The following is a 12,847-nucleotide window of genomic DNA, read 5'->3' as shown; positions in this document are numbered from 1 at the left end:
GTTGCTGTTCAGAATCTGGGGTTTGTTTTATGAACCAGGGAAACACATAGGAAGAAGTGCTTATGTTGACCTGAGTCATCAACATCAGGAATTGAGCTAAACACCTTCCAGGTGCTTTACATCACTCACATCACCTAATCATCCCAATAGACATGTAGGAAGAGTCCCCATACCTATTTATGGATAGGCTCAGGCTCTGAAACTTTGAGTGAACTGCGTGAGGTGACATGGTCAGTAAGTTAACAAAACACTGAATTGGAATCCAGGTCTATATGACTCCAAACCTCCTTCCTTCCTACTTCATCAGAGAGGTGTTCCCTAAGAAGAGAGAAATCCTAAGCTGCAACTTGAAAAAAGGCAACAGTATTCACAAGATAGAAGATAAGGAAGTCAACATTTCTGGGGAGGAACCCCCCCACCTCCCCAGATGTGCGTGGTGGGTACGTCAAAGGTAACCAAGAGCACTGGGAGGTGGATGCAGGAGGACGAGGGGAAAGGGTGATGGCAATAGACACTGTTGAGACCACATGACATCTCTTATGGGAAAATTACCAACTGGCAACCATGCTGCAGGTGGAGAATCTCAAATAGCTTGTGGAGAGGATGGGGAAGACATTAAGGCTGACTAGGAACCCAGGGGTTCCGGGACTTAAAGACCGTGCTACTGACCCTCCTCCGAAGGTGCCAAAGAAGAAAGCATTTCATCGTCTGTGAAGGCTGCAGATGTGGTGATTACACAACAGATAGTAAAGTAGACACCTTAGGACAGAAGGGTTTGGCTGACTCATCAGTTTTTTGTCTCTCTGACCTCTGTTTTATCTTTCCATTGTTCAGGAAGAAGATAAGCAACTAAGAGAAAGAAAAACTTATCACAAAGTAAGAATTACCCCTAACATTTAAAGGGCCTGGAGGAAGAACACAAAGGGAGGCCCACATACTGCAATGGCAAAATATTTTAACATTACAATTCAAACTAGGAAACTATTGACTAAAATGGATTCTATCTTCTTATCTTGATGGATACAACAACAATGCAATGACAATCCAGAAGTCCAGGTGTCAATTTAGAATCTTTGGGCCCCTGGAGTTCTTTGTTGGAATTGGCAGAAGAGGGAAGCCTTACTCCAGCCTATTCTTCCCATCCCTGCATTATGAGGCTCCTAATGTGTGTGGACACATCTTCCTACATTTCCATGTTCAGTCCACAACTCAGCTCTTGGGGGTGTAGAGGCCATTGGTAAGGTCCACCTCTGAGAAAATGGACCCAGGAGAGAGGACTGCACAGACCCTAGAAGTGGGTTTAGGGCCACCTGGGTCAGGAATTTGGGGGTCTAGTATATCTTGAGCATGGCCTAGAAGGGGGCAGGAGTTCAAGATCCAGTTGGGAATGTTTCTTGGTACTTTGCACAACTGACTCATTAATGAGAACTAAAATGGGACCAAGAAGTAACACAATGAGCTCAGCAAAGCACCGGGTTAAGGCAGGGGCAGCTTCTGCCTGGATCTAGAAACAGTATTACAAGGAGAAGTATCAAAAATGCTGTCTTACAACCCAGAGATCCTGTTTGGGCATCAAAGTTCCTCTTTGTTGTTTCACCAGCTTCAGGTGGCCCCAGTCATATCAGAGCGCACGGGAGCCTTGCATTTGGCATAGACACAATTTCAAGAAGTGTCCTTAAAAAGTGGTTGTTGTGGTTTTAATGTTAATCATTTTAATTTTTCAATCAGTTAAAGATCTTTCAAACTCTCATGCAGTCCACATTGTGTATACCTACCAGGTCATACATGAAGATTCAAACCGCCATAAAACAAAGAAAAAATTCTGAGATTCCATTTCATTTCTCCACTGACAACACACAAACACACACACACAGTTGAAGTAGCTATTTAATACCGTCCTATTTACAAATTGTATTCACCAGCAAATTGAGTCTAAGAAGTTCCTTCTCTGCCTTCGCCTACCCGTTTGGCTACTGAGCTTGCACAATCAGAAAACACTCAATCAGTTCAAAATGGAGAGCTTCCCTCTGCAAACTCACTCTACAAATTGCATTAGGCTCCACATCACATCTCCCCTCCTTCAGCCCTAGTGGATAGAACAAGTTTCTCTGAGAGGATCATTTCTGTTGACCGAACTTTAAGTTCTTTTCCCAGATCCCTAACATGAGTTGACTGAATTTCTTGAAGCTTTTGTGTGTAAAGGTTGCAGAATGTCAATTCTCTAGTGATGGGATTTGGAAAAAGGAATGAAACCCAGAGCCTTTACTCATAGTGTACGAGGCACCTCCTTTTATTACTAAGTATTTCCACAACAATATTAGGGCTATTTGCCATATTCCTTTTATCCAAGGATCTGACACCATTTCTCTTTTTTCTGAGGGCGTGGTCCCAAAATCATACAAGTAATAATCAGCAGCATTTATTGAGAGCCTCTGAGGTTCCAAACATCGTGCTTTGTATTTTTTATGAGTTGTCTTCTAACCTTATCACCAACCTTATGAAATGATCATGGTTGCTATTATTTTTATGACTACCACCGCTGTTGTTGTTTTCATTGATGTTAAAGTGATAGAGATGAGAAAGCTGAAGCTTGGAGATGCTAAGTAACTCATTCAAAGTCACACAGCTACTAAGCTGCAAAACTGTGAGCTTACACCAGACATCATGACCAACTCCAGAGGCCTTCTACAGCAGGGCACAAATGCCCTATAGCATTTGTAAAACAAATTTCTGGGAGACACAAAGAAGAGGTGGATATTCTTCTGCCTCTTAGTTCCTTAACCTGGAGGGAGTTTAAAGGAGGCAGAACCAAAGCAGAGTAACACAGACCATATTTACCCTCCCACCGGAAACAACTGAAAATAAGGAAGAATTTATGAATCTATATATACAGCTTTGAAGACATTGGACATTAAGCAACTAAAATGAATGATATCTGAGAGACGGGAAGCAAATGAGGCGAACCCTAAGTTTGCTCCACCTCACTCCCTTGAGTGAGTTCTTGGGCTACAGTACAGAGGAAAAACCATTCTACTCCTAGATATTTACTCAAGAAAAATAAAAACGTATGTCCATACAAAGACTTGCTCATGATGTTTATGGCAACGGCTGTGTTCATCAGAGCCACAAACTGGAAACAACACAAATGTGGGAAGAAAATGTAACATATCTATACAATGGAATAGTACTTAGTATTAAAAGGAATAGCAATTGTTATATGCAACAAAGACACAGATTTCAAAATAATTATGCTGAGTAAAAAAAAAAAAAACTAGACAAAGACGGGAACACAGTACATGTTTATAATTTATATAAAATTCTACAAAATGCAAATGAATCTCAGGTGACAGAAAACAGGCCTGTGGTTGCTTGAGTGCAGGAAATGATTGCAATGGGAGATGAGGAAACTTTGGGGGTGATAGATATGTTAATTATCTTCAGCATAGTGATGGTTTCACAGGTGCATATATATGTCAAAACTTGTAACTTCTGCGCTTCAAAATATGTGCAATTTATTGTCTGTCAAATATGCCTTAATAAAGCCCTTAAAATAAACAGAACAGTTTAAATTAACAAGATGATAGGTTTCTTTCTTGTTTGTGTATTTGTTTTGGTTTGTTATCGTAAAATATAATGTTCATAAAAGTGGATATATAGTTTATCTTACTCATTCTGGATCTCTAGTGCCTCCCATTAGGTGTGTTCCAATGACTATTTCCAAGTAAGAAATTACCCCAAAATATGGTGGCATAGAATGGCCATATGTCACCCTCATGGATTCTGTGCATCAGGAATTAGGGAAGATTGGTAATGGCTTCTCTCTGCTACATGATGTTTGGGGCCCCAAACATTAACAAAACTGCTGGGGGACGGAGAACACTGAGGGTCTTTTAATCACCATGTAGTTCCTTTGATATCTCTCCAGGATGGAGGCTCCACAGCAGCCAGATTCCTTCCCCATCAGCTCTGGGCTCTCAAGGTGTGGCTCCCAAGAGAGAGATCCAGGAAGGAGTTGGACCTACCTCTAGAAGTCACAGAGAGTCACTTCCATCACACTGTTTTTAGTTGAAGCATTTATAAAGATGTGCCCAGGTTTAAGGCATGAGAACAAAGACCCCACTTCTCAGTGGGGGGATTCTCAACATAATTTTCTACACTTTAAGGAGTTGGGATAGCATATTCCACATGGGATGGAATATATGTTGGGTCAGCCACCTTTGAAAAAAAATCAGCCTGCTACACAGGGTCTGTGTCATATAAATGAACATATAAAAAGGGTTAGTCGTTTTAATTTTGCTTGCAGTCTTACATGCTACATAAAATTCAGGTACTCATTCCACCAACAGTTAGGATGCATTCTCTATATTATGTGAATTCAAAGAAGAATGTTGTAACCTATTGTTGGGTGAAAAAATCTTATATTTTAATAAGACAAACGTATGCACATAGATAAAGAGAAAAATATGGGTAATGGCAATTTGTCGTACAAGGTTTAATAAGTCTTGGGTAATGTATATAGGACTATCAGCATTTTAAGAAGGCAGGGACTATCAGCAGCTGAAGAAACCAGTAAATCCTATATGAGACGTGTGCTATTTGAAGTAGGATTCAAAAGATGAGCAAGATTTCTGCAGAAGATGCTGAGAAATATTGGAAGTAAGGAAATAAGCAGAAAAGTTTGATTCAAGAAATTGTTCAAACCTAACATGTTATCTGGAACGCCAAGAACCCCCTTAAAGTGACAGATTCCACATCCCACTTCTAAGATGTTCCAATTTACTAAATGCCCTCCCCCAAGAAACTCTGATGATCAATCAGAGTTTGGAACCACTGAACCATAGGGTTTACATAGATGAGAGTAAAGACATCTATTTAAAAAGGTTGGGACCAAATCATAGGGGACCCGGAATATGAGTCAAGTGGACTGCAAAGGAGCTCATAGCACCACACTCTCGAGCTAAACCCTGCACCGTGGTGACAAATCAGCTCATGAATTAGTAAATGATAAATGATAAACAACAGTAGCATTAATTACTTGATGATGCAGGTGTAACTTTAGGTTATAATGTCTTAAATGTAGAATTTTAGAGCCAGGAGAAAGCTTAGCAGTCTAAGACATTTGCCTAGGGTCACAGACCTATTTATTTCTTCCCTAAAAGTATGTATGAAGTTAGTGATAGCCACCCTCATATTCTATGTGAAAGAGACTGTGAAAGCTGGTTTCACAGGGACAGTTTTATTGGAGAAATATTTTGTGACATGGAATGAAAGGTGCCTTATGCACATAAGATGTTATGCCTATCATATTGCTGTCATATTATTTATAAAGCATACATAGGCTCTTTGTATCACTTTTATGCACTGGTAGATTTTGGCAGTTCTGTAGTTTCCTTTGGTACATGATTTATTGTGTCAACTAATCGTGAAACAAAAAAATCCACAGTAAATAAGTATATAAATTGACGTTTGTCCAGCAAGATGGTACAGTATGAAATCTATATTCATTTGTGGGAAATGAAAGCTATATGAGAGATGCAATCAGTGTTTGCCAGTTTTGAATAGCTAAGTCTGTCCTTTGCCAAAATTTCTAATTTCTAATTAGGATTATAGGTAATGTTTCTCTCCGTCTCTGTCTCTCAGAATGACATCTGTGGGTCTCTTTTGATAATGAATACACCAAGGGACCCAGAGTTAAGTCTAGGCCTCAGAACTAGGAACATTTCCATCAAAGATGGTTTGTTAATAATAAAGTAAGGAGGAAAAAAGCTATTTGCTTCTTTTGTGGCTCTGACCCTCCCTTGGTCCTGCCAGGCCTGCCTGAGCATCAGCAGAGTTCAGTGGTAATTAAAGCAACAGTGTTGTGAAAAAAGTGTGAATTACTTTTACGGGAAGACTTGGATGTTGCTAGTGACTGACAAAGCACAGCGGGGGGCTCTGCTGGATATTAAAGAGTGATGGTAGTCCCTGTGTTGTAAGGTGGCTTTTCAGCACAATACAAAATTGTGACTTTTCACAAGTTGATATCTCTGGAACCATTCGAGTTATCAGCTTAAAATTTAGGTTTTTCCTTTTTTTTTCCTTTGGCGAGGTTGTGGAGCAAAACTATGTCACATTTCATGAAATGTGGTATGGTAGTTGGAATGATGGAGAGCTGAAGTATATTTTCTTTCTTTTCTTCCCCTGGATTTTTGACTCTATTATGGAATTATTTCAACCTTGAAGATTGTTGAAAATAGTGAGGAAAAAAAAGCTCTACAGGATCATATGTTCAACCCTCTCTTGGCAAGTGATTTCAATGTCAACTATCTAAGCTTTCTGTTCTGTCATTTTTAAAGAAGAAAGAAGTACAGACCAGCACTCTGTTGACAATGCCAAGGAGTGCCAAATCTGCACTCTCGACAGTGGGGTATAAATATCCACACGGGTGGTGAGCTCATTCCACCAACCCAGCCAGGAAAAGTTCTGATCTTGCTCTTTATCGCTGCAAATCTTGTTACGCCAACTCCCACACAGGTATGATATAACGTTGATTCTGCTCCTCATCCAGTGAGAAAAAATGTCTTTAGCTAAATCCAATAAACTACATTCTGCAACGTGAAGCAGGAGAATAGAATTGCTCAATAGGCTATTAATCATTTTTCATTTTCGAAGTTAACAGACACATTACCCGTGTTCCTGAGTCAGGTTCCTAGAGCACACGTGGAATTGTAGGTAACAGCATGACCAACAGACTGGGCATCCGGCCTTGGTACAAAATAGGAGAAGATGTAGCTGAAAGGCAGTGGTAAATATGTATGTAGGGTGAGCCTGTATTTGTCACGTACCTCTGATATAAATAAGGAATAATATACTGGGGAATACGCATATGCTGTTTATTGTTTCTCACCTCCTTCCTTAAGTAAATGGATTGAGATGATAAGCAATGCTCCTGCCCTTGGTACGTTTTCAGTAACCCTGGCCACATCTGACATCAGGGGACCCTCTGTGGGTCAGTGACACGGCAGAACAGAAAGCAGTATCGTATGGTGAATAACAGCACACAATGGAGTCCTAAGGTCCTCACAGACTGTACAACTACAGTTTCCTCATGTGTAAAAAGGGTGTAATAACTATCCCCACCTTACCTTGAAGAGAAAGCAAGTTAACCTATGAAAATCACTTGGCAAAATGCCACAGGCATGGCATAGAGGAAGCGATCGATAAAAGCTATTACTATCACCATCACCACCACCACCACCATCATCAAACTTGGCGCTATTACGAAGCAAGGTGAATCTGGGAATTCCCTTTGCGTTTAGATACAGTGATTCTGTTTGCTTTGCCCATCAGTGGGGCAATATTTTTTAAGTACTTCAAGGTTATAAGATGGCATTTACGGGATGAGGCTGTGACATGCCAAACAATAGCCTCTTTATATAGACAACAATGATATAAACAGAATATCTGGGGTGCTCCAAATGACATTCTTTCACCCCACTAGTGCAAAGTTTAATTAGTATGTAAATAGCATACTCATTTACAATTGACATAATGCCACCTCTTTTCATGCCAAGCTGTCAGGGCCTATGAAACTGCAAAATTCCTGACATTAAACATTTGTTATAAACTGATCCTTCCAAAAGTAACTTAGCTAAAGCTGAAAAGGTGGGAAAAGTGATAATTGCTTTTTTTTTTTGTAAACCATTTCTCCATCCCTTCTTTCAGAGAAAAGGGTCTACTCTGTTTTTGGGGAGAGATACACCACATTACATTGGGTAGATTCTGTAAAAGAAAAAAAAAAAAAAAACACGTGAACCACCAACCCCAGAGTGATGAAAAGCAAAACGGGTAAGAAAAAAAAATACCCTCAATTGACACAGCTATTTTCATCACATCAAATCAGCCATCTGTTCTTGACATAGTTTATTATCATTAGGAAGATTTTCTCAATTCAGACATGGTGATGAGGAAAGATGAAGAATTAACCAGATAAATAGCCAATTTGGAAAATTCAGGCTGAGACCCTTTTCCTCAATTTCCATTCCCTCTTTTCTCCCTGCTCCATCATCACACTCCAATTATTCCAAGAAAAGCTTCAATGACATGATTAGACATGTTTATAGTGTTGTTTTTCTCCCACTTGCATTTGGCATAACAAACTAAACACACTAGGTATCAAATGACACAAAGGTGATCAACATTGTATGAAAAAAATAATAATTTTCCATTGTTAAAAATTACTGCATAAACTTAGAATGACAGGTGGCCACAGTTAAGGGTGTAGGAATTAAATACTCTGAATTGAAGTAAAAAATGCTGATGCTTTCCTCCTGGAATTTATTCTTCAGAAATCCATCAATTTACCTTGGGATAAGAGTGTTTAGAGAAGAAAATTTTCTTTGAAATCATCATGGAGTAATTCCAACAGCTCTGTGTGGGATAATCTGGAAGGAATAAGTAAATGTTGGAAACTGATAATAAAATGAAAATATTTAAATCATATGTTTAATCTTGACTTCATAATGCAAAGTTGGAAATTCATAAAAGTTAAGCTCACAAATTTAGAGAAAAATAGCTGAAGAAAGTTCTTGACAAATATCAACACAACTACTTAAAAAAATCAGGCAAGCTGGTTATTTCATCTACATAACATCAAAAAACAAGTTTGACTGACTCTCCCTCAAATAGTTCGCAAAATCATGTTGTTAGATTTATAAAAATCTAATCCACAGATTTGGGGCTATAATTAAAATAATATCTTTTGACTAAAAATCTAAACATGTTAAGCACACTAACTACTGGAGTTAAACCATGCAAATTCCTTCATTAAGCTAATTGTGTCCCACACCCAGGTTATTTTGCATGGCTCTATCTTCTCTTTGATACCTTTCCGGTGACCTTTTATTCTTATCATGTATACCTCAGTATCTGACTTGTTTTAATTGCCAAAATAATTTCTAACTCCTCATTCTTCAAAATCTATCAGAGTCATCATTATTGCTAGACTTTTCTTTTTGGCACACTCTTTTCTTCATTTTGTCTATATCACACAATCCTGACTGTTCTCATGACAATTAGATGCTCCTGGTTTTCTCTGTTGCCCCAACAAAGCTAAATACAGACATAATCATCTCATCATAGCATTCATCCAGCATCCAGTAGTAAGCCAAATAGGCATGGTTCTTGCCCTCATGGAGCTTAAGTTTCTAGACCAGAGGTCAGCAAACTAAAGTTCTTGGGCCGAATCTAGGCAGTCACCTGATTTTGTAGTAGCTTTTTATTGGAACACATCCATGCCAATTTATTATTTACATATTGCTGTACAATGGCATAGTTAAGTAGTTGCAACAGAGACCTTTGGCCCACAAAACTTAGAATATTTACTCTTTGGCCTTTTACAGGAAGAGTTGGCTGGCCCTGGTAGACTCTAGATTCATCTTTAACTGGTCCACTTCTGCATTCTTTCACTCAGAGAGAACATTTTTGGTCTCTTATGGTCTTAATTGTTTCTTCTATAATGACTCCATAACCTCCATCCATAGTCATGACCTGTCTTTTGAACTTCAAATACATACTTCTAACTGCTTGCTGAGCATCCCTACTTCCACCTAGCAAATATACTACCATTATTTCAAGATAGCTGGGGCTGACGTTATCTTTTCCCCAAAGAAGATGGTTCACTACCATCATCCTCCCTATCACTAGGACTTGAAAAGTTGGAGTCTCTCATTTTCTTCCAACATCCAAGTAGCAAAAGATAAAAATAAATTAAAAAAACAAATGTACCAATCCTCTCTATCTGTCAACTAAATTTTGTTTCTGTTGCTACTACTTAGGCCTGGACCCCCAAACCTCATACTTAGAATAATGTAAGCATCAATCAGTCTCCCTATAGTCAGCCTCTTATATCTCTAGTGATCTTTCAATTTCCTTGAAACATCATTTTTTATAACTCATCATGATCTTCAGTAGCTCCCCATTACCATGGGTAGGGGTTCTTGACCTGTGGTTGAGTCTGTCCCCTGTGGGGAGGCTGCATAAAGACTTCAATGGGTCCTTAAATCCCATTGAACACACTAAGAATTGTCTGGAGGCTGAGTCTCCCAACTAGATGCATCACTAGCTCTATTCTTCAAATGTGCGTAAGTGTCCTTCTGATAACTAAAATACAGATTCGCTTCTATTGCAAGTTACTAGTTTCATCTTAAAATTTTCTCGTTCTTTATTTTCCCAAGTAATTGATTATAAAGGTGCAACTACCTTCTCAATGTATGTTGTAATAAAAGGGTCCTTGCTGGCCATTACATGCCTATTCTACCCTTAGGGAGAGTCTACTGTGGATTCACAGGGACACATGGGAGCCTAAGACCTCAGCTCTTGGGAGGGAAAGTGAAAGGGTAAAAATGTCTAATGCATCACCCTCCTTTCCTCTCCTTCTCTATTTCCTTGGATGAAAACTATGGGCTTGGAGGACTTTGTGGGTTATAGAAAGGCTTTGGGAAAACAGAAAACTTCTCAGGCCTAACTTAAGTCTAGACTTCAGGGGAGGGAATTCAAGGGTCCTAGGTGTTTACACACTATCTGGGTCTGCTGATCAGAGAGTGAAAGCAGATCTGAACAACATTTAATAAATGGACAGACACTTTAATAAACGATGTACATGTGGTAACTTTGTCCTCTTGCTCGTATTTCTTGGAAGCCTAGAAAAGGTGGTAGAAAAGTGGACATGAGTATAGATACAAGGCAGCGGCAGGAAACCACTAAGAACAAAGTCCACATTCTTAGCCTTGTGATTGTTTTCAGCTTAGTTCTATGCCCGTTTCCAGCTTTGCCTCCCACATTCTCTCTATGGACCATCTGATCATTGGTGGCAGTTCTCCTCCCTGCCTGGCATATTATGACACCATGTCTCTGACACCCAGGACAATGCTATCGACCAGTTAGCCAAGAGAAGCACAAAATTGTTTGTGTTGCCAATATCCATTGGCTGCAGAGTAATACTAAGACTCTACTTTTTGTTTATGTGTTGATTAATTTGCCATGGTAAACACTCTGGATGATTTATGGGAACTACACCTCAGAAACTTCTCTGACATCACAAAACTTAGAAGGAGGTAGACTGGTAAAATGGGACATGATTTGAAGACAGAATTCTGATTAATTAGCTGTGCAAATTTGAGCTAGGTTGTTTCTCAGAAATTCAGTCCCCTCTGTAGTAACTTGGAAAACAACTGCTCCTTTATTTCAGTTATAATGATTAAAGGAAATGAAACATATAAGGGTCTAGCATGGTCCCTGATATATTGTTGGGTTGGTACCCAACAGGTGCTCCTAGAAGAGAGAAAGAGAGGTGAGGATTTGGGACTAAAACAAGATACATTATGTATATTCCACATGGTTTAGTGTAGGCTTGAATTATGTTTAGCCCGGGATCATATTTCAAGAGTATCCATACTTGGCATGTTGTTCTGACCCAGCCAAAGAGAATTCTTGGATCTCAGAGTGACTAAGCAGGATTGAGTTAACATTTATTGAGCTCCTATGGCATATCAGCTAGCTTAGCAGGGCTTTTTGAATGTTTTATTTCACACTGACAGCTACTCTCTGATACAGTGTTACTTCTCCTGTTTATGAACTTAAGAAAAATATGGCCAAAAGAGGTCCGCTAAATTGCTTGTATTCACGCAGTTATTAAACAGCAGAGGAAGACTTGCAACCAAGTCTAGGTGATTCTAGAGTGTCTATACTCTTTCTAAAGCACCAAGCCCTCTCTCCTGTAGACTTTCCATGAAGGCACTCTTATCAGTTTTCATGAAGACCACTGTCCAACTTCCTTATATATCATTATTACTTTATGCATACCAATAGATTACTTCATTTCATTCATAGAAAAGACAGAAAATATTCACAAAACTCAGATCTATACATTTGAAATGATGATTATTGAAATATCTGGAAAAACTCCACAGGGTCACCCTGCGAATAAGGGCAATAACTTCCTGTAGACACACTTTAATAGCCTCCCAACTATGTAGTTTCCTAGCTATCTAGAATTAACCCTGCATGGCCCATGATGGGGGCCATGCCTGCTTATAGCTGCCTTTATGCCTTTGGTCTAGTTCTTTGAGTCTGTCTGAAAGATAACTCTGATTTCAGGAAAGTCAAATTCCCTTTCCTCACTTGCTGCAGCAAGAAGTTGGTGGAAACTGTTTACAGCCAGAACTTGCAGGGCACAGACTCCAAAACTGGCTCATATATAAGTAAATAGTAAGTAAAAAAAGGATAAAATGATGACATTGTTCAAGAAACAGCTTTAGGTCCTTGAAAATGATTATTTCTGTTTTCCTGCAACTGTAAAAATGAGTTTCAGGTAATAGCTTTTCTTTTATATGGTAAATGATGAATGACCATTTAAACATTGACTCATCCACCAACCAAAATATAAAAAAAAACCATAAAAACTTACTGGGCTAAAAGGGAATTTGAAGTCTGAAGTCACCTGATTTTTCAACTCGGTGATTACACTATGGGGACATTCATTTGTCTTTACTTCAACTCTGGAATTGCATAAAATATATTTTGCCAGCCAAGAAAATCAAGCCTTTTAGCTCCTACACATTGTATTTTTTCCTAACCCTGTATATATGTTTGTTTTTTTTTTTTTTTTTTTTTTGTCCAAGTTAGGATATCCTCTTAGACTTTGAGAACTGTGATGTCGAGTCAAACTGCCCATTAAAGCACCCAAGAAAAGTGGGAATATCAATCTTTGAATATGTATTTTGCCAAAAGAATATACAAAAGTGTTACTCTCTTGGAAGGGTCAGGCTTAGCATAGCCTCAGCTGTGAAACCACAGTCCATACAGAGAT

General features: G+C 38.9%; 1 long non-coding RNA gene across 2 annotated transcripts in view; it reads right to left on the bottom strand.

The window, feature by feature from the left end:
- Positions 1-12,847, bottom strand: part of LOC109498181 — a 499,178-nt gene that overhangs the window by 68,052 nt on the left and 418,279 nt on the right. Inside the window, exons 10-11 of one of the 2 annotated variants that reach the window (XR_006595590.1) lie at positions 8,344-8,423; positions 6,668-6,771 (exon numbers count right to left, since the gene is read on the bottom strand). The exons of the other annotated variant lie outside the window; for it this stretch is intronic. This is a non-coding gene — a long non-coding RNA (uncharacterized LOC109498181). The remainder of the gene's footprint in view (positions 1-6,667; positions 6,772-8,343; positions 8,424-12,847) is intronic. 2 annotated transcript variants of the gene reach the window in all.

The sequence above is a fragment of the Felis catus genome, chromosome A3 (genome assembly GCF_018350175.1).
Source record: "Felis catus isolate Fca126 chromosome A3, F.catus_Fca126_mat1.0, whole genome shotgun sequence".
In the NCBI taxonomy this organism is placed as follows: Eukaryota; Metazoa; Chordata; class Mammalia; order Carnivora; family Felidae; genus Felis; species Felis catus.
Note: the sequence above shows the minus strand (reverse complement) of the source record. Positions and strands in the feature narration are given on the sequence as shown.